Source organism: Theropithecus gelada, chromosome 10 (assembly GCF_003255815.1).
Source record: "Theropithecus gelada isolate Dixy chromosome 10, Tgel_1.0, whole genome shotgun sequence".
Lineage (NCBI taxonomy): Eukaryota > Metazoa > Chordata > Mammalia > Primates > Cercopithecidae > Theropithecus > Theropithecus gelada.
The window spans coordinates 28279448-28301225 of NC_037678.1; the positions used below are offsets into that span (position 1 = coordinate 28279448).

Here is a 21778-nt window from a genome sequence, read left to right on the forward strand (position 1 = left end):
GTATCAGGGCCACGTCTGTCATCTGCATGGGGCAGTGACGAACAGTCACAACCAAGGGGAGGTCCCCTGCTTGAGGACCCTTGTCTTTCAGATCACCTGAACCAAACAAGCAGAAGGCCCCACCCAGAACTCTCCCTGCAGCTCTGCCAGGCTCTTGTGTTTGGGGGTATGAGTGCTCTCTGCAGGAGTGCCACGCATGGGACAGGGCTGTGCACGGATATAAGGAGGCCTTGCGTTGGGAGCCTGGCTGTGGTCCAAACCACATGACAGTATGACATAATAGGTATGACAGAATAGGTATGACAGTCCCACCTATTCTGAGGCTTGACTTCTTGGCTCTTACACAATGCTCTGGCCGGCCCTCTCTCTGAGTCTTTAAACCCGGGCTTTACTGGACATTCTAGGACTCCCCAAGTCCCAGGATGGAACCTGATGATGGTTGGCCGAGAGACAAAGGCCAAGAGCTGGATGACCACATTGTTCCCTGGCCCAGAAACCACTGATGGGTCACTAGAGCCCAACAACCAGGACCCCCCACCACAGTACCTCTGGGCGTGGCTAGAAATACCAGAGGAATGGGCCAGGGAAAGAGCATGCCAGGCAGAGGAGGAACATGCTCTAAGGCCCTGCGGTGTGTGAGGATGTGTGTTAGGGATGAAAAGGACAAACCATCCCTAACACACCGGGGAACTGAAGGAAGGACAGAGTGGCTGGACCAAGGGAGAGGAGGAGAGCGGTGCCAGGCAAGAAGAAGGGGCACAGGGCTCACCAGAAGTTCAACTGAGCCCTTGGTCTTCACTGAAGAGAAACAGGACACCACTGAAAGATTTTAAGCCATGTGTGTACCTGCATGTTTGTGGCATTATGTGGTGCCTGTGTGCAGGTACACTGTGGTGTATGTATGTGTATGCATAGGTCCCTGTGTGTGTGCAGGTCCATTGCAGTGTGTGTGTGTGTGTGCATGCATAGGTCCCTGTGTGTGTGCAAATCCATTGTGGTGCATGTATGTGTATGCATAGGTCCCTGTGTGTGTGCAGGTCCACTGTGGTGTGTGTACGTGTATGCACAGGTCCTTGTGTGTGTGTGCAAATCCATTGTGGTGTGTGTACGTGTATGCATAGGTCCCTGTGTGTGTGCAGGTCCATTGCGGTGCGTGTACGTGTATGCATAGGTCCCTGTGTGTGTGCAAATCCATTGTGTGTGTGCGTGTATGCGTAGGTCCCTGTGTGTGTGCAAATTCATTGTGTGTGTGCGTGTATGCATAGGTCCCTGTGTGTGTGCAAATCCACTGTGTGTGTGCGTGTATGCGTAGGTCCCTGTGTGTGTCTGTGAGTGCGCAGGTGCATGGATGTGTCTGTGTCTGGTTGCTTGTATGCCAGTGTGTGCATGTGTCTATTCACATGCACACACAGCTCTATGTACATGTCTGTGAACAGGTCCATGTACACATCTTTGGGTGTGCATGCACAGGTCCATGCCCCTGTCTGCATGTGGTTGTGCGTGTGTGTGTGCAGCTGCATGTGTACTGGTGCATGTGGGCATCTGCATGGGGTTGCATGTGGCATCCTGGGAGCAGAGATGCCCTGGAGAGGAGGAACCAGCTGAGGTGTGCAGCTAGGCTGAGGCGACTGGGGCAGAGGCAAGATGGGTCAGGGGCTCTCCAGCATCCCACACTTACTTGCTAAACCATGGCTTTGATTCTGGCACTTGGGCTGAGGCTGCTGAATGAGGCAGATGAAGATCCATTCCCTATTTTTGCTCAGGTGGGAGGGCAGGAGTCAGACTACAGACAGTAAATAAACAGCAAGTGAAGAAGGTGCCCAGTGCTACAGTGGAAATGGAGCTCCCGGTGGGCAGGGTTGGGGGTGGCGCGTGCAGGCTGCAAGTCTGCAAAGGTAGGTGGGGCCGGCCTCCTGATAGGTGAGAGATAAGTATGAACAGGTGATGAAGAAGGGAGGCAAGCAGGCATCAGGGATGAGGGAACCACCGGTGCAAAGGCCGTGAAGTGGGAGCATGCCTGACCAGTCTGAGGGGCAGGAAGGAGGCCATGTGGCTGGTGCCAAGAGGGTAGGAGGTCACTGTAAGGGTGAGTCGGGAGCCAGCCAGGGTTTGGGTGAGAAGTGCCATGACCTGCCCTGTGTGACCAGCATCCCTTGGCTGCTACGCTGAAACCAGACCAGAGGAGGCTCCTGGATGCAAACATCCAGGCGATACAAGGGGAGCAACATGGGTGAGGGCTGCGGGAAGTGGATGCAGTGAGGAACTCTGCAAGATGTGTGAGCTGTACGGTGCACAGTGCCTGGTGATGGAGTGGTAGCTGGGTGGGAGCAGGGAGATGATCAGGGAACTCCAGGGTCCAGCCAGTAGGCTGAAGCAGGGGCTGCTCTTGGAGAGGGGACATATTAGGTGAAAGCGGCAGGTACTGGGAAAGGGGGCCTGTCAGCTGTCCCTGTGGTACAGGACCCTGCTGTGCTTATGGCCAGGGCTCAGTACAGATGAGTGGACTGTATCAGTGAACACCAGCTAGTATCCAGCCCCCGGTCCCCAGCAGATGTGTAGCGTTTGCAGCATGAAGAGTATGGCAAATTCACCAGGAGGTCGCTTAGGACTTAGTGCGACACAGGGCCAGGCATCAGGTCCGACATGCAGGCAGCCAGATGCCAGGAAGCCCTAGTAGGCTGCGCTCAGCCTGCCTCCTCCCCAGCAGCCTCAGGAAACCAGCTTCTCTTGGCCGTAGGCTCTTAAGGAGCGCCATCCTGATCCCTGACTCACCTACCCAAAGGTTCCTAAGGCATGATCCCCAAACCCTGAGCCCACTCAGGAACCCTCTGCTGAGAGCCGCTTGCTTCCTGTGGTTTCAGGACAGACCCTTCAGCCCACACATGGACTTCCCCCTCAAGACCCTCCCTTCTCGCCCACCGCCCAGCAGACCCAGCCTGCCCTCATGACCCTCCTTCCAGATGTGGCCCTCTCAAGTCTGTTCCTGTAACAGATGTTGAGTGACAGCCCTGAGCCAGGATGGGGACATGGTCATGGAGGTAAAGTGCTGCCACCTCTCTTGGGACCTTTGCATCCTGGATGCCCTCCACTCTAGGAACCACTTCCCTCCCCAGGTGCAATCCCTGGAGGCCCCGCCTGCTGCTGGGCATAGAGCTTGGGCAACACAATACCCATGCCCAAACCTACCACAGCCTGAGCTCGCCAGGGCCGAACCAGGCCACGGGAGCCAGCCCACCCTGCCCATAACCTCTAGGCTCTCCCCAAAGCCTTGTACAAGGCCTCCGCCACAGCAGCTAGCACAGCACAGAGTCAGTGCCCCTCCCCGCCGAGGCAGAAGAGGACAGCCCACAGCCAAGGTCACCGAAGGTGTCACTGCCCAAGCCGGCTAAGCTGGGGTGGGAAGACTTATCAGCTTACAGACTGGCTCCCTCATCACTGTGCCCCACTTCCTCAGAGACAGCAGCCCAGCCCCTCACTCTCCAGGTCCCTAGCTACCTGCCTCCCTCCCTCCTCACCTCCCAGGAAAGCCTGCCCCATGCAGAGCCTGGGCCATGGAAAGGGTGAGCCAAGATGAAGTGATGATTCAACACACAGACCCTGTCCCCAGGGAGTTAGTTTAGGCTTGTTGAGGAGATGGAACTGTACCCAGACTGTGACTGGAGGAGACGCAGAGACAGTCATGCCTGAGGACCAATAGAGGCCACTCAGATGGCCACCTCTGCTGGTAACAGGAGCTAGGACCCCAAGAGGTAGCAGGCAGCCCAGGTCACAGGGCCAGCAAGGCAGAGCAAAGACACACCCCTAATGCCTGATGGGCTCCCAGCCCTCCCTAGATACCATAGATACCATACACCCTGAACTTTCAGGACTCTCTAGCCCCAGTGTAGGAACCAGTGGTGTCCACTATCCCAGGAATGGGGCGGCAGCAGGAGTCATGGAACCCACTTCAGACCAACAAGTCCTTTCCACCCCACTAGAGCTGACCCCAGGGCTGCCTGCGCCTACCTGCCACTCACCCTGTCCTGGAGTCCCCTGTGGAGGCTGAGCTGCCCAGCATGCCCCAAGCGGGGCTATGACTCAGCACTGCCCCACCCCCACCCCTACCCCAGTGTGCTGAGACGCCTTCTATCCTGGCAGCCGCAGCCCCTGTACCTGCCAGCACCACCTTGGCACCCAGCAGCTGGTCTGTGGTGACGTGGGGGAGGGAGGGAGGAGGCCCGTGCAGTGACAGATCTCCAGGCTCACTTATGCCTGTGACCACAGGGCCTTCCTCAGACAAGGATGTGGGGTAGAGCGGGTAAGGATCCAACCCCAAGCCAGCCCACAGCTCAGAGCATGCAGGGACCAGCAGGAGGAAATGCATTGGGGTACCCTGAACCCACATTTTGGGCGTGTAGATGGTTCATGTAACTCAGATCACTCGACTTGCTGCGTGAATATGGGAACCTGCAGGCCGAGCTTGAAACCGCCTTATGACTGAGACAGTGAAAGAGATTTAACTGACTCCATCTTGCATCTAACCTCCAAGTTGTCCTTGTTCATTCCTGGGTGTAGGCTGAACTAACTTTGGGAGAAACTTAGTTTATAGTTTAAACAAAGATGGTAATAGCCCTTTCCCAAAGCAGACCTCCTTCTTGCCTGAGGACTAGACTGCCTTTGTAGGACTCACATTAGCCACAAGATTAGAAATTATGGTTTAGGAGTCATGCAGCTGAAGTCTAAAGATTCTGACCCTCCCTAAACTGCTCCTAAGATCAGTGTTGGAGATACTTTGCAGACCCTGCACTTGATGGATCAGCTGGCACCATCCAGATGGATTAACTGGCTCATCTGATCTTGTGGCCCCCACCCAGGAACTGACTGAGCACAAGACGACAGTTTCAACTCCCTTTGATTTCATCCCTAACCAATCAGCACTCCTGGCCCACTGGCTTCCCCCCATCCACCAAGTTATCCTTAAAAACTTTGCTCCCTGAATGCTCTGGGAGACTGATTTGAGTAATAATAAAACTCCGGTCTCCTGCACAGCCGGCTCTTCATGAATTACTCTTTCTCTATTGCAATTCCCATCTTGAAGAATCGGTTCTGTCTAGGCAGCGGGCAAGGTGAACCCCTTGGGTGGTTACAAGCTCAACTGAGGCATTTTTATATTCACAGTCTCACTCGTCACCCAGCTGCAGTGCACCATCACAGTTCACTGCAGCCTCAACCCCCCGGGCTCAAGCAATCCCCCCACCTCAGCCTCTTGAGTAGCCGGTACTACAGGTACACACCACCATGACCAGCTAATCTTTTTATTTTTTGTAGAAATGGGGGTCTCACTAGCTCAGGCTGATCTCGAACTCCTGGGCTCAAGCAATCCTCCTGCCTCAGCCTCCCAAAGTGCTGGGGTTATAGGTGTGAGCCACCATGCTCATTCCATCACCTCTTAAAGAGTGGGTGCTGCCCCCAACTCTGGAGCCGCTGTCCCCACATCAGCTCCCACCATGATACTATTTTAGAAGAAGGTCTGGAAAAGCCTGTGCCTGTGGCCACTGCAGATTACCAGGTTTCCTCCTCGCTGAATGAGGAAGCACTTTCCACTGCCCTTTTACGCCTGACTTATCGGAGCTGTGTTTGCTTCCAGCTGACAAGCTGCACACATCCCCGTCCTGCCCCAGCCGTGCATCCCCTCATGAGTTTTCCAGGGCCTGGCCTGGACCTACGGGGGCCTCCTCGGTGGCAGCTCTCTGTGGTCGCTGAGGAGCCAGGTGTCCTTTGTGTTCCCCAGTTCTTCTGTCCCACTGCCCTCCGTCCTGTCACGCTGGCCCCACCCAGTGGGAAGTGGGCTCCACAGATCGCTGCAGCCCCATGACTGTGCGCTTCCCCTCTCTCCAGTGGTCTGGTCATGGTCCAGTGTCCCCACAGGCTCTTCATGGAGCCATTTCCACACATCTTCATGGGAGGTCAGGGGCAACTGCGGGCTGGGCCCCGGGGAGGGTCTGCCTCAGGGAAGCTGGGTGTGGTGGGGCCGGGGAGGGGACTCTGGGTCCCAGGCGTGGCTCTGCTGCGCTTTCCTCATCTATAGTGTGCCTCCTTGGGCAGCTAAGGTCACTGGGAGGAGAGGAAGGTGCCCAGGGAACCTAGGTCCAGAGGCCCATGTCTGGAGACGCACAGGGGACAGCTGCACCTCCATGCCACCTATCTGCTGCCACTGCTGGGCCGAGTGCTTTGCTCACACACATGTCATCTCATGTTAAAAGCAGGCCTGGGAGGTGGCCTCAGCTTTATGGCTGTAGAAACCAAAGCGCAAAGATAGAGGTGATTTCCTGGGGTGGCCTGGCTGGGAGTCTGCAAGCCTCAGCTCCCATCAAGCCCTCCAATCGGGCCCCACAGGACTGCAGCCTGCCTAACCTGGCCACACTTGGGTATCACTGGCTGTTTTTACTCAACATTTTTCTTTAAATTGACTGCGTTTTTTACTTTAAAAAAATGTACTTCATAACGACTTCATAGTCCTACTTTCAGTGGAAAGCCAGGGTCACCCGCCGTAGACTGAAGTAATCTAAATACAAAACAGTGTAGAGGAACCCGCTTCTGCCGCTAGCCAGGGGCGTGACCCTGCTGAGGGGCCAGGCAAGGCCACTGGCTGTTGCTTAAACAGCGGGGATTAGCGCCTGCTGGAGGGTGCGAGAGCCGAGAGCCACGCTGGCACCAAACTGGGATTTTCTCCTTGAAGGAGAAGGATTGAGAGAGAAACAAAAAAGCATTACCTTCCTCCGGGGAAGGGTTAGTGCCACTCACAGCTGTGGCCTTAGGCCACCTCCCAGAGTTTGGTGGTGTTGCAGCCCCCTGCTCTGTCCCCACTGCCTCTGCCTCCTGGGGACACAAGTGGGGTACATGGGGAACTGGGGCCAGACGCCCTCTCTGCTGGGACAACCAGGGTGGAGGCACTGGTACTGGTGGTGAAGGGATGGGGGGTATTGGGCTGTGGTGCAATCACTGCACCCCTCCTCCTCAGGCCAGAGCCCATCTCTCATCTCAGCAAAGTGGGTCACCCTCTCCCTGGTTCAGTTCCATCTGTTTGCTCAGCAGAGTGTCCTCCACTGCTTCTCCCGTTGCTCGTAAATCACCCAGCACGTGCGCCCAGGCCTGAGGCCTTCCATCCTCAGATCTGTATGGGCAACCGATCAGTCATCAACCTGCTCTGATCAATACTTTGCTCTCCCAAAATCGAGCCCCATTGTGTGTCCCCTGCTTGGGGACAGGGGATATGGTGGGGAACAAGCTGAGTCTGTGTGTCAAGGAGCTTGTATTCTCCCTGGGGAGATGGTGAGCACATAAGGCAGCCAGGCCATTTCAGATAAAGCTCAGCACCATAGAGAACAGGACACAGAGAAAAATGCAGTATGGCAGCAGTGAGGAATTGCTGAGGACACCAAGGGGCAGGGTGATTCTCAGAAGTGACCCCGCAGATGCAGCAGACGGGCTTAGCCTGGGGAGAAGCTGCCTGGAAATCACACCCACCTATCTGAGGTGGCGGTTCCAGCCTGAGAGCTGTCCCCAGAAAGCTCAGGGCCTCCAGATGAGGCTCCCCACCTAGGGGCAGGTGGCTCCAGGGGACCCCGGACAGGATAGGGGTTGGTATGGCCTCCTGGAGCAGCACTTCTGTATCATACCCTCCAGTGTGCAACGGTACCTGGACATGCGATGATAGGGTGACCACAAAACCACAGACAGCATGTCCTGTGGCAAGTGAGCTAGGGTTGGTGTCCATGCCCACACTCATCTGGGAGGAGCAGGGACCTGACTTCCCTGCCTTCCCAGAACAACACTGTCTGTGGCATCCCCACTGAATGGCTCCCTGTCCAGCTCTCCACTGGGCCTTGGGATGGTCAAGGGCGGGGCTGTGGCTCTCAAGACTGCATTGTGTCATGGGCCAAGAAGCGCAGGTGCTCAGGACCAGGCGGGGATGAAGGCAAAAATGAGCGAGGATATGCTCACACCCGGTGCACCAGGGCTTCCCCATGCTGCTTCATCCTGGTCAGTGTGGCTGTCTGCAGGAAAGCCTGATGGTTTCAGGCTTTTGATACAACACCTACAGATGCTCCTCGACTTAGGATGGAGTTATGTCCTGATAACCCCATCCTAAGTGGAAAATGCATTGACTTCTCCCAACCTGCTGAACCTCACAGCTTAGCCTAACCTGCCTTAAATGTGCTCAGAACACTTACATTAGCCTGCAGGTAGACAAAGAATCTAACCCATACCTTGTGGAATTTACTGAATACTGTACTGACAGGGAAAAACAGAATGAATGGTTATATGAGTACTTGAAGCAAAGCTTCTACTCAGTGTTCATTGCTTTTGCACCATAAGTTAAAAAACTGCAAGTCAAACCATCCTAAGTTGGGGACCGTTTGTATTTTTGGACTAAAAAGCCACATCTTCCGAAGAAGATAAAAACCTCAACTTGCCTTACTGACAGTGACACTGGACATGGGCAGGGACAAGCTACCCTCCCAGGAACTGCCCTCTGGGAAAAAAATCGCCTGCATAGCTCACCCCCCCTCCTTTTTAACTCCACAAGAAGCAAGGTTCCTGCCTCTCCGGCTGCATCTCCCACCCACCACACCCACAGGGCCCTGTTCCACCTCACCTGGCTGAAAACACAGCCCTGTGAAGCCCAGGGAGAACCTCCTTCCCCGTGAGGACCCCCGACTACTGCAGCATCAGGATCACTGGAGCCCCAGTGGACTCAGTCTGGGCCTGCCACCCAGCCCGTGTGACCTTGAACAGGTGTGGTGTGCCGCTGGTTCGGCAGTGGGACTGGACCTCCCCTGGGGAAGAAATGGAAGGGATGCCCCACAAACCGGCCCTTCCTCGGCCTGAGGGCTGCCGGCTCCTCCAGCAGGCACCTTCCCTGACCACATCTGACCCACATCCCCTCCTCCCACCTTCGTCTCCAATGGCTTGTGTGTGGTTTCCCCAGGGTCCCCACCGCAGGTTGGTCTGGGCTCCTGCTCTGCCCTCCCTCCCCCAGACACCAGCTCTGCTTCCCTCCAAGCAGGTGCTCTGGGAAAAATTCGCAGAACAGATGGATGGGTAGATGGAGGAACACCAAAAAATATTTGTACAGAGCTCGGAAGCTTCCCCAGCACTCCCTTTTGAGAGCATTACCTAAAATGACCTTTCCCAGCAGCCTGCAAAGGGGTCACCCTACAGTCCACAGGCCTCAGGACCTGAGGTCGCTGCTGACCCCATGGCCTGCTCCTGGAGCCCGTGATATCCCTGGGACTCTGTGGGCCAGCTCTACTGGATTCCCCTGGAACCCCTCTGCCTGGGTCTGCCCTCCCTGACTACTCCCAATACCCCAGACCTCCCACAGACCTCTTGCTTCTGCTTTCCACAAATATTTCTCAAACGTGCATCACACCTGCCCCTCTCTGAGCTGCAGGCTAGCCCCTAAGGACCCTTCCTTTGGTATGGTTTCCAGTTCCTTCTGGCTGTTCGGAGAGTCCTCTTCCTGAAACTTATCCTGCCCACCCTCCTCTCTCACTCTCTCAACTTCCCTGGAGCCTCCTGCTTGGTCTCCCAGTCTCCCACCTGCCCTCTCCCATCCCAGCCAGCTCACGTCCCACCTTCGTATGATCTTGACCACTTCACACCTTACCGAATTAAAATGGGAGTTTCTGGGGGCAAGGTGCGGGGGGGGGCGGGGGGAGACAGTGTGGACTCTGAACACCCCAGGCTGAGAGCCCAGCTAGCCTCGGATCTGTGAAACCAGCATCTCCTGGTCCTCAGGCCCATCCCCCATGTCCTCTTGCGCTAGAAAACCCCACACGTCCCTGCAGGTTGTCCCTGGACTCTTCTGCTTGGGTGGGCTGGGGTTCCAAGGGCCTTGTGAATCCTAGTCCTGGGGAAAGAGGGACTTCCAGGCTGGCCTGCCATGGGACTTCTGCAGTGTCATCAAGCAGCCCCCTCCTCACACTTGGCCCCTGTGGCCTTGGCTCTGTTGTAGATTCCTGGTTTACAACCTTTCCAAGTATTATGCAATGACCCCCTCCAAGCAAAATAAAAATAAACAAAAAACACAGCAAGACCAGGCGCGGTGGCTCACACCTGTAATCCCAGCACTTTGGGAGGCCGAGGTAGGTGGATGACAAAGTCAGGAGTTCAAGACCAGCCTGGCCAACATGGTGAAACTCCGTCTCTACTAAAGATACAAAAAAAACCAAAAAACAAAAAAAAAATTAGCCAGGTGTGGTGGCGTGTGCCTGTAATCCCAGCTACTTGGGAGGCTGAGACAGGAGCTTGAACCTGGGAGGTGGAGGTTGCAGCGAGCCGAGATCGCACCATTGCACTCCAGCCTGGGTGACGGGGAGACTCCAACAAACAAACAAATAAAAACAAACAAAAAAACACAAACACAACGAAAAAGACCAGCCTGCAGATTCCAACATTATTACATATATTTCTGGTTTTTGTTTTTTTTTGTTTTTTTGAGATAGAATCTCTCTCTGTTGCCCAGGCTGGAATACAGTGGCACCATCTTGGCTCACTGCAACTTCTGTCTGCTGGTTTCAAGTGATTCTCCTGCCTCAGCCTCCCAAGTAGCTGGGATTACAGCTGTCCACCACCATGGCTTGCTCATTTTTGTATTTTTAGAGATACACGGTTTCGCCATATTGGCCATGTTGGTCTCAAACTCCTGACCTCAAATGATCCACCTGCCTCCCCTTCCCAAAGTGCTGGGATTATAGGCATGAACCACTGCGACTGGCCTATAACAAATATATTTCTAGTAACTGTTGATGGCCAAATGTCGCAATCAAACCTGAGACTGCTGGCTGGTTGATCTACTGAAAAGTGAATTAAAGCGGGAAGTCCTAAGAGATGACATACATGTACTTTATTTTCATTTAACTCAGATAAACATACATTCATATGTCTGTCAATTTTTAGAGACACAAACTCTTCCTAAAGCAGAATTTCCGGTTTTGGGGTTATGCCACTTCTTGCTTAAACCACAGCACACCTTGCATGATATCTCGTTTACCTTTTCCAACACAAGCGAGGTGGCAAAGGAACTGGAATCTGAACATTAGGCTGTTATACTCCTTGTCCCCAAACTCATAGTTGGCTTGCCCACACCAAACCTACCCACGGCTTTTATTGAGGCTTTCCAGAGCATCTACTTTCATTTCCACAGAAGTCCTCTATACAGTCACAGCCCATCAGTTTACACAGTATTCCAGGCTGTGATTACAATGAGTACAACTGGCACAAACAGGTTTGGGACAATCACAATGGACTCAAAGGGATACATGTGGAAGGGCAAGGGGGTTCTGGAGAGTGCCTGCTGCCCTGGAGGGCCCATCTGCACTGACATAAGCCTGCATGCTTTACAGTGAGAAGGGAGGGCACCCATTAATCCAGTGAGTGCCGATGACAGAGGTAAAAAGGGTTTTCGCGCACCAAAATTTCCGCAAGGCTTGTAAATGACTCTGCATTTCATTTATCACAATAGCTTTTGCAATGTTTGAAAAATGATAGCATACGCACATGTAAGACATCACTGATTCATGGCTTGGGGACATGTGACTCCGTGTTTGTGGGCTCTTTGCAGCTACTCCACAGTAACCAGGGCTCAGGCCACTGGGTTGGCTTCTCCCCACTCTCCCCACAACCTGCCTGATGGGCCTGGCACCTGCAGATCCGCAACGGGTCTCACCTTAGAAACAGGTCCTCCTTTCTTTGCCTCCTCAAAGCTCTCTGCCTATCCTGAAGCCATAGTCTGAGCAGATGGGAGGAAGGACTGGGGTTAGTGAACACAGTGTCCCCACACTCTGCAGACAACCCCAGGCTCTGTCCCAGCTGGGCCTCCCAGTGTCCTTCTGCTAAAGGAAGGGGAGATGAGATGACCAGGGAGGCCCTTCCCTGTAACCCTGTGCTGTCTTGGCTCTGGACACCCTCAGCCACCTGTCCTGTCTTTTGGCCCACAGCCACCACGGCTGACCAGACAAAGGGTAATAGTGTCACCTGAGGAACACTGACTCAGGAGGAAATCTAGCCAGATATTTCTCTGGGCCAGGAGTAAATAAATAAATAAATATGCAAAGGTTCCGCCTATGGAGGGGAGGGTGGCCATGACAGCAGAGAAGAAGTGGGGCCTTCATTAACAGCCAAATCAAAGAGGTTGCTGCCTTAGAGAGAGCCGTAGCCCCAGGCTCCTGGCTCCCCAGTTTCCCCAGGGAAGGAAACTGCTGACTCCATCAGACCCCTCACTTGAGTGGGGAATCTGATTTCACCTTCTGGGTCTTTGAGGCCCTGCAACCTCCTGCCCTTTGCCTCCGTGTGTGGCATCCCACAATCCCATCCCCTACCCTGGGGACCTAGGGGCATCAGTGGTGTCCACTACATGCGCAGCACGCCTTTCCTGGGTCCCTTTCCTTGAGAACTGAGGCCAGCACCGCAGGTTGTGGCTGGGCCCAGCCGGCCTTGGGGGAACCCTCAATTGCCCTGACTCTGTCCAGAATTCCACCACTCGATCCCGCCAGCCAGCCCCAGCCTCTCATCTGTTTTGCAGCAGTATGACTTCTCTGGTCTTGCTGTCTCCAGCCTCCTGTACCCTGTGCTCCACCAGCAGCCAGGGGGTTCCTTGTAAAAACGAGGCAGAGTATGTCTCACTTGTGCCTGAAACCGTCTCCTGCTTGCCCCCAATGCTTGCTTGACATGGGCAGACCCCAACTCAAAGTCCAGTCGAGGTGCCAGGGCTCTGCAATGCCTGGCCTCTCTGACTCCCACTCCCATGCTCCCCGTCCCCCACTCCTGCCACGCTGCCTCTAGCTGCCTTTCCAGCACCATCCCTCACTTTTAACTCAGGGCCTCTGCACTGGCTGTTCCTTCGTCCTGGAAAACTTGTTGTCCAGAAAGCCAAGTGGACTTGGCTTCCGCGCCCCCTCCCCATCCAATAGCTCAGATGTCCCTTCCTTGGCAGGCCTCCCTGCCCATCCTATTTACAATGGAAAATGACCCCCATATTCTCACACAGCCACACCACACGTGCTGCCTTGCCCCAAGAATGGTCCCTTTCTAGCACACGGTATAATTTACTTAGTTTATCACCCACCTCTTTCCCGCTGTGCCATAGGGCAGGGGCTGTTGGTCTGTTTGTTCACTGATGTATCCCATGTGCCCACAAGAACCTAGCACCAAGCAGGTGCCAATAAATCAATCCCAGTCCCCTGTAGTGACTGAGTGAGGACTGGTCAACGTGGCTCATGGAGGGGATAGTCGGGGACTTCTGGGAGGTCTTCTGGAAAGGCCTGTGACCTTCCCTGGGTGGACATGGGTAGATACACAGCCCCCTCCCATGTGGACCTGATGCTGCCCCACTACTGAGCCCTCAGGCCCAGGAGCCAGGATGCCCCCTCATCTTGTAAGCCCTTTGGGGCTGGGCTTCTGTTGCTACCCCTGCAAGTGTGCTCCCACCCCACACATACACTGCATGGCCCCTCAGCCCCCTTAGAAGCCCTGGCCCTCACTCTTGGCCTTCTTCCTGTGCCAGTGATGGGGATAATTCCCCAAACCCTGGCCCACCCAGAGCCTGGTGCTGCAGTCCATTTGCTGTGGTCCCTGGGGACCGCAGTGACCACACCCTCCACACCTCCTCTATCCATTCCACACCATCCTGGGAGGAGGGAGAGTCCCAGAACAGCCAGTGTGGCAAGACAAACACACTGGAGACTGAGGCCAAGCACTCCAGGAGCCGTGACAGAGACGGGGGTGTCAGTGTGGCCAGGAGACTCTTTGGAGGAGGTGGGCGGTGTTGGGGGGACAAGGGCAGCCCCACCAGTGCCTCTGTGTCCCAGCCATGGGGTGGGGCCAGGCTGGGCATGTCTGTGCTTGCGTGCGTGGTGTTATCATAGAGGAAATCAATGCCTGGCACTGGCCCAGTGTTTAAGGGAAATGAATAGATTTTGGCCGAGGACAAAGACAGTTTGATTAATCAGAAATTGGATAATGGAGGCAACACTCTAATTATTTTTCTTCCCAGCATTTTATCGAGAAATATGTTTGCACAGCATATCAGAGGTAACGGAGCGGGTGAGGGGGTGACCATGCTGGAGAAAAGCCCAGCTTGGAGACAAGCCACCCGCACCCACCCTCACCAGCAGGGGTCCTGGTAGCCACTCCACAGGGCCACAGGAAGCAGGAGGGGTGGGTGGGGCTGGCCTGAGGCCACACGCATCTGGGCAGCTAAGGCCAGAGAGGATGTGCCATGCAGAGCTGGGCAGGAGGAGGCATGAGGGCCAAGCCCTTATGTTGGAGTTGCTCCTTCCCTGGCTTGGCCACAGTGAGGGGTAGGGCCACTAGTGTGGGGGTGCAAGAGGAGTAGGGGTGGGGTACCACCAGTTCACAGGGGGTCAGGGCCTGCTGGGGCCAGGGTGAAGGCTGTAGGTGCCAAGTTCTCCCACCCTTAGTCAGAAGGGTCTTCAGAAGGCCCCTCTTGGCAGCTTGGAAGGTTTTCCCATCTTCGCCCCTGGGGAAGCCTGGTTAGCTGTTCCACAGCCAAGGTCAGATAGGACCACTGGGCCCCACAAACAAAGAGCCTGGGACTCACATGCCTCAGCCCTCCTTGGTCACCCTGCCCCCTCCTCCCTTGCTGACCCCACTCCTGCAACACCTGGAGCGAAACCACAGGGTTTAGAACCTTGTTTCCATGGCCATCCAATCTCCCTATTCCAGGAAGGCTTTCAGGGGCTCCTTGCTAGAACAGAGATCAAACCAGGTGTACATCCAAGAGGAGGCGCCCAGCCTTGCAGAGCGGCTGAGTCTCTGCCACTCATTCACTTACTCATTCATTCATTCAGTGTACAGAAAGAGGCTGCCATGAACCAAGCATGGGGTTGGACCCTGAGGTCACTGCAGGAAGTGAGGCATCAAATGAGAGAAGAGGCAGTCAGCAAACAATGACATGAGCTGCTCATGAGACTCAGGAAGAGGGAGGCCAGTCCTTCCCAATAAGGGGTCAGCATCGGTGTCACTAAGGAAGGGGCATGTAAGGAGAGATAGGGTGGGTTAAAGCTGCTGGTAGGAGGCGGATGCAGTGGTGAGGTTCACCAGTCACCAGCAAGCTCATCTAAATTCTGCCTCCTGTGCCTGCTGCAGACATCACTAATCAACCATGACTCTTTCCCTCTGGGCTGCAGCACAGCCTTAGAATCCTCTTCAGCACAGCGTGCTTTGGACGGACACTCCAGAGTTGAGATAAGAAAGGAAACTGTCTGTACCCTTGACCCAGCCCAGAGCTTCTAACTCAAAGGCAAAGAAACCAAGGCCCAGAGAGTGGAAAGCATTCACAGGGCCACCATCACAGGCAGAGCTGGACTTCTACCCAGGCCTGGTGCCTGCCCCTGCCCTGAGCCCCTCTGCTGGCCTGAGAGACCACTCCTTGATCTTGGGGCACAGGGACCACCTGGAAAGGCCACTCTACCATCACCATGCTCCTTTACTACCTTCAGAGTCTTGGCTCACCCCCTTAGGACAGTTTTCCACAGACATACCTCTGCAGGTCATCACTCTGTGAATCCCTGTGTCTGACCAAGGCCCCGCTGAGTCACAACGCATCACTGAGTGGCCCGGCGTCAGCCCGAGGCATCTGTCCACCTGCCTCTGGCTTGACAGTGACCCACAGTTGGGCCTGACGGGGCCCAGCTGGTAGCATCTACCTGAGGGTGGTTTGTGTTTGGTGGCCAGACCTGAGGCCCAAAGACACATCTCTGGGGACCCAAAGGCACAACCTCTTAGGAGCAGAGGGTTGAGCTGGAGCGGGGGTTCTGCAGTGCAAAAGCACACAGCCCAGCCCTAGGGCGAAAGGGGCTGGACAGGGCCACTGAGGCATACCTGTCTGGGAATGTTCACTCCTTCCACAGCGACTCCCTGGGTGCCGATTCTCAATGGTGACTCTGCAACATCCCTGCCCTCATGGAGCTTACACAAACACATATGATGAATGAATCAAATAGGGAGCAGGTCGTGCTGTGGCGAGTGCTAAGGGGAAAAAAATAGCAGCAGGAAAGGGCATAGGAAACATGGTCAGGAACACGGTGCTGTTCTAGATAGAGGCCCCACCAGCCCTGTCTGGAGCAGGGGCCACAGCCTAAGAGCCAGCCCTCACTGCCACACCGGCCTCCAGCACAGCCTCCTCCTCAGCCACCCCTCCTATGACCAACCAGGGTGAGAGGGGCCATGCTGCCCAGACACGGGGCTGCCCAGACCTACTAAGGCACTGGACACATGAGGTCCACTCTCCACACCTCACAGGACCTTGGCCTCCATGACTCACAGGGGCAGACCTCACAAAGGGGCTCAGGGACCCCTGTCCTGGCAGCTCTCCATCTCAGGGGGCAAGCGTCTCCTGAAAGGTTTGCTCTGACCATGGCCCCCATGGCCACGAGAGGCCTGGCTGAGCCCTCGGGGACGGGGTGTGTTTCTGGTTGGAGGCTGCTAGAAGGAACACCCCCGGGCTTGACACTATGTGTAAGGCCCCTCCCTTCACTGTGGCTTTTAACAGGCTCACTTCTTAGCACTTTTTGATGGATTCTCCAGGGACGTCTCTAAAAGAGAGTTATACCTTAATTTAGAAGCAAATAACTCAAAACTCTGTGATGTGGCAGGTTCCTTTGGAAAAGAGATGAACGCAAAAAAGCCATTGCTGTGTGAAGCTGTGGCCATGCAGGTCCAGGGCCTGCTGACGCGACCATCTAGACCTCAACCTCGACATGTGCCTCCTGCTGCCTCTTGCCCAAGGGTCCACAGACCAAGGGGCAAGAAGCAACACATTCAGTGAAGAATTGCAGCAGGCAATTGCCTGCTGCAGTTTTCACTTTGGGTTCCCGGGGCCATGGGGCCAAGGTGAAGCTCACAGGCTGGGTCTGACTGACTCCAGCGGCCCTGAAAGTCCAACACAACCCACCTGCCCATTCAGGGAAGGGAGGAGAAATGCTGTGGGGAGTGGGCAGCGGGCAGGTTGCCGGTCCACCCTCTAGGCGTTCCTTCTCCACAGGGGCCACCGCAGCCCCAGTATTATCCTCGAGGTCCCCGTGACCAGCCAGGTTCCCGGGCACTTACTTGGGCATCCATACAGTTTTAATGCTCTGCTGCTGCTGTTTCAGAATGTATAATTTTAGTTTTACTTTTGTAGAGATAGGGTCTTATACGTTGCTCAGGCTGGTCTCAAACTCCTGACTTCAAGTGATCCTCCTACCTCAGCCTCCCAGAGTGTAGGATTACAGGTGTGGGCCATCCCGTCAGGCCCTTAATAATTCTCAAGTAGTGGGCCCCCAAAATCATGTGGGCAGCTGTGCCTGCATTGCTCAGTCCCTGGGCATGTCCTCCTGCTCGACACAGGGGACTTGCTCTCTGGGACCCGCTCTTCTCCAGCCTCCCGAGGCGCCACTGTGAAGCTCGCCAATCCTCAATCTCTCTTTCTCGATGCTTCTCAACTCATCCTTCCCACAGTGGAGGCCGGGGGCCCAGCTCAGCCTCTTCTGATCCTACCTACCCTTGATCCCTAAGTGACCCCGGCCTCCCACACACCTCAGTGCCAAGGGCTCCAGGTTGCCACCTCTAGCCTTGCTCTCCCTCTGGCCACATGTGCTCATCAATGGCTCTCTGGGTCTCAGACCCACCTCCCAATTCCCCACCTCCCCGGAATGGGTTTTTCTGTATCTTGCTTCTCAGCCAATACCAGCTCCATCTTTCTATTGGCTCAGACCAAAACTGCAGCTGTCCTTTAAAAGCTGCAGCTTTAAAAAACAAATCTCCCACCTGCATTTCTCAGGGCCTCCAGAGCTCCCACCTCTGGGTCAGCAGCCTCTCTGCCCGGAATGTTGCAACGGCCCCTCACGGCCTCCAACCTTACCCCACCCTAGCCTATTTTCCCACCTCAGCAGAGAGATCTTTTCAAAGTGTAGATTAGCTCCAGTCTCTTCTCTGCTCCAACCCTGCCAAGGTCTTCCTGCCTCACTGGGGCCCGCTGTGCAGGACCTGGCCCTGAGATCCCACCCACACTCCTGCACTGGGTTCCAGCCACTCTGGTGGGGCCTCCAGGGGCCAGGGAGTGTCTGTACAGTGCCTTTGCACCTGCTGTCTCTCCCCTGCTCAGCCACACCACTCACCCAGCACTTCTTCATGGTACTGTGTCAGCCCCCCACCCCCGTCCCGTGTCCCCCACCTTCTGCTTTAGTGTTCGCCACAGTGCAGCACTTAGTTACACGTGTTACTGTCAACCCCTGCCCTTCTGGTGTGAGCACTGTGAGTGGATGCTCTGTCCCTGCTGTACCCCTGCACCTGGCACAGTGCCTGGCATGCAGCAGGCACTGGTAAATGTTAGCTGAACAAATGAATGGATGAATCGCGTGAGGTTCTGCTCCTTGGGCTCAGTCTAGAGGGCTGATGTCTCCTCCTACATGCTCCAGGATCTGCCAAGCGGTCCCCATTGGTTCACTCCTGGGAAGCGCCTCCCCTGGCAGTGTTCGCACGAAAGGGCCAAAATGCATGGCAGGGGCTGGTGTGGGGACAGGGCGGGGCACTCTTGGCTTTGGGTATGGATGAGGACAACAAGGCTCAGAGAAAAAGGGGCTAAACTTAGGATGGCGGGGCCAGGGCCTGACCCCAGGTCTTCTGCCACCTAGACTGGAATTCTCCCCTTACCACCCCGGGGCCACAAAAGTCTCGGTGTTCCCATGTCCCTCTTCATTCTGCCCAGGCCACAGCATAGCCTCTGCTCTGGGATTCTGCCTGGGGCTGACTCTTGGCATCTCACTGACGCCTCTGTCCATTTTGCTTTGTGCTCCTTCCAGCCAAGCACAGTGCTCACAGGCACCCAGAGGCTTGGCTACCCCAGGTTTCCTTCCTGGAGGGTTCGGGAGAGCAGAGTGCTGACCTGCCTCCTCCAGTGCGCCCGTGCACCTGCCATGGTCAGCAGCAGTGAGAGTGCCTTTGCCGCCACACAACTAAGTCTTCTGAGGCTAGCGTGGGACAGACAGCACAGGGCTGCCTTCCCTGCCTCCAGAGGAGGAAGCTGCACACATGTGTTCACACACAAGATGACTAAATTCAGCATTCCTAAATTGCTATATTCAGCATTCCTGTCCTACTGGCCTCTCTGCGGGGGCCCTGGGCAGCCCTGTCAAGTCCATCCAGTTACCTGCAAATTCCTGGAATTGTTCTAGAAGCTCCTGAGGTCCAGACTGAGCCCCACCCACACTCCTGCATCGGGTTCCAGCCACTCTGGTGGGGCCTCCAGGTCTCTGAGGTTCCTCCTGAGACTAGAAAACAAAAGGCCTGAGAGGCTGGGGACAGAGGGAAGAATCCATTCCTGGTGTCCCAAACCCACAGTTGCATGCCAGGTCCCTGCAAGAGTCCAGGCGACAGGCACAGAGCGCAGCAGCTCACCCTGCTCAGCACAGACTGCACACCCCACGAGGGCAGGCCCTGTTCTCGCTGCATCAACCTGGGCCTTGGCCAAAGCCAAGTGTGTGTTGGGTGGGGAGGGCAGGAACACCACAAAGATGAGTAACAAACAGTTCCTTCAGAGGGAGAGCAAAACATCCCCAGAAATGAGGGGGCTGACCTAGGGCAGAAAGTGACACCCGCTTCCGAGGGGGAGAAATCATGCCTTATTCACCTCCTGTCTCAGAAAATCAACGTCTGTTAGAGGAACACACAGGAAGACTTTTAAACCAGATGCCAGCATCTTCTCATTCCTAGAGAATGAGGCTTGCTCAAGGCGCATATTTTATCCAAGCACCGCCAGGCCATCCACACCCCCACTGCACCCCCTAGATGGATGCTCCCAGGCTGCCACGATTACTGCTCTCAAACATCCACATCCCAGAGGCACAGAGTCACCAGCTAAGCATCATCCCCAAAACAGGCAACTCAATCCTAACAAGGGGGTTGCCTGGGTGGTTACCCGGTGCCCTGGCTGTGCCCAAGGGAGAAGTGCCTGGAAGCATAGACTCAGACTGCAAGGAGCCTTCCCCAGTCTTTAAAGCTAGCCCTTCTCCAGGCCCACCCCAGCTCATGGGGTCATGGAACTGCTTCGCTTTTACAGATGAGGAAGCTGTGGTTTTCACCACAGCCACAGCTAACCAGCAGCGAGGTCATTCCACTTCCAAGCTCCCTCAGCCCCGTGCAGCCCCCACCCGCCTTTCCCGCCATACCTCCCACTCCTCCCCAGGCTTGCCGGTGCTCCCATTAGACCTAACCGCCCAAGTGCCTTGGTCCATTCTCTCCTCTCTGCCCACAATGCCCAGCTTAGCTGTGCCCATGTCCTTCAAGCTCCAGTTCAAATGTCATGTTGTCCACGGGCTCACCTGACCCCCAAGCGCAGGGCACCACTCTAAGGTCCCTACCAAGGCCCCTGCACCTGCACTCAGGCTGGGTTGGCCGAGTAGAGACGTTTTCCCCTATAGGGTGGTGAATCAGTTCTGGGAGGGGAGGCCCAGTCCACTCCCACCCGGTGCACCCCAGCACCAGGCCCTCGGGGAGTGAGCACTCAGTAAATATTTGCTTAATTGAATTTGGCCAAGGAGCCTTCTCCAGAGAGCTCAATCCCCAGGGCAGGGAAATCACTTGGGCAGAAAGGAGCCGGTCAGGGGCTGAGCTGTCTCCCCAAGCAAGACAGACCTCTCTACCAGGCGGGTCCCTCCACCTCAACACGGACTCCGTGGAACACTGGTCTCGCTTGGCATCGTCCTCTTGTCTCAGTAACAGGAGCCCCAATTCTCGGCCTAGGCCGAATCCTGCCATCATCACCCAGAAAGGCTCAGCACCGCCCAAAAGGCAGAGCCCCCTCGGATCGCCCGCAGGATACGGAGCGCCTGCCCTGAGGCCCTCACTCCCCTCCCCCAAACACCCCCACCGCCTTTTAAGGGAAAAAATATTGAGCCGGGAACGTATTACAATCGCAGCAGGTCGATACTCATCTCTTGCTCTAAATGCCTGTGAGGAACCTGCTCGCTTCAAGAGCAGTGACCGAGAAGTACTACCCGTCCGTCTCCGGGCCCAGGTCCTCGGGCCCAGGCCTCTGGGGCCCTTTCCTTGGTTTCGGGAAAGGCCCTGCATCGGCTCCGGCCGCCCCTCCCTGATCCCCCTCTAGGGAGACCCGCCTCAGCGCCGCTCCCGCAGCTCGCCTTGCCCGCCCAGGCTCCGCACCAGCCGCTGCTCGGGGGCGCCCGGCAGCCCCGCACGGCATCCCCGGCGCCCTCTGTCCATCGTCCCGGGTCCGCAGCCGCCCCCTCCCGCGGGGTCATGGGCTTGGCGGCGCCTCCCTCCCCCAGCACCTGCCCGACCAGAGGCCGCCCCCTGCCCACCTCGCAGACGTCCCCGCCCTTGGTGTCCCCCACCCCTGACGGGCATCCCTGACGCTGCGTCCTGGCGGATTCGGGGCACAAAGGCCCGGGAGGAGTACCAAGTGAGGGCAAGGTGGACGCCCCGGTCATGCCCCCGACCCCCGAGGCTCAGCGGCGCGCGCCTGGCCGCGGGTCGGCTCACTCACCTCCGGGCCGCGGCACAGAGCATCTGCTGAGCTGCTCCTGGCAGGGCGGGGCGGGGCGGGGCGGCGAGCGCGGGGCCGCGGCGCCCTCGTTCCGTACGACGCGGGCGGCGGCGCCCACGCGGGGACGTGACCGGACCGCGGGCGGCGCACACGCTCCGGCCGGCCTGGCTCCCTCCGCCCGCCCTCCCGCGCCGCCCGCCGCCCGCCCGCCCCCCCCCCCCCCCCCCC

General features: G+C 56.3%; 2 protein-coding genes across 2 annotated transcripts in view; one reads left to right on the forward strand and one right to left on the reverse strand.

Moving 5' to 3' along the window:
• GNAZ (G protein subunit alpha z) overlaps positions 1–21625 on the reverse strand; it is a 53830-nt gene extending 32205 nt beyond the window's left edge. The window contains exon 1 of the mRNA XM_025400653.1: positions 21551–21625. The gene's annotated coding sequence lies outside the window, so the exon portion shown is untranslated. The remainder of the gene's footprint in view (positions 1–21550) is intronic.
• Positions 1–21778, forward strand: part of RSPH14 (radial spoke head 14 homolog) — an 86877-nt gene that overhangs the window by 49574 nt on the left and 15525 nt on the right. The window lies entirely within an intron of this gene.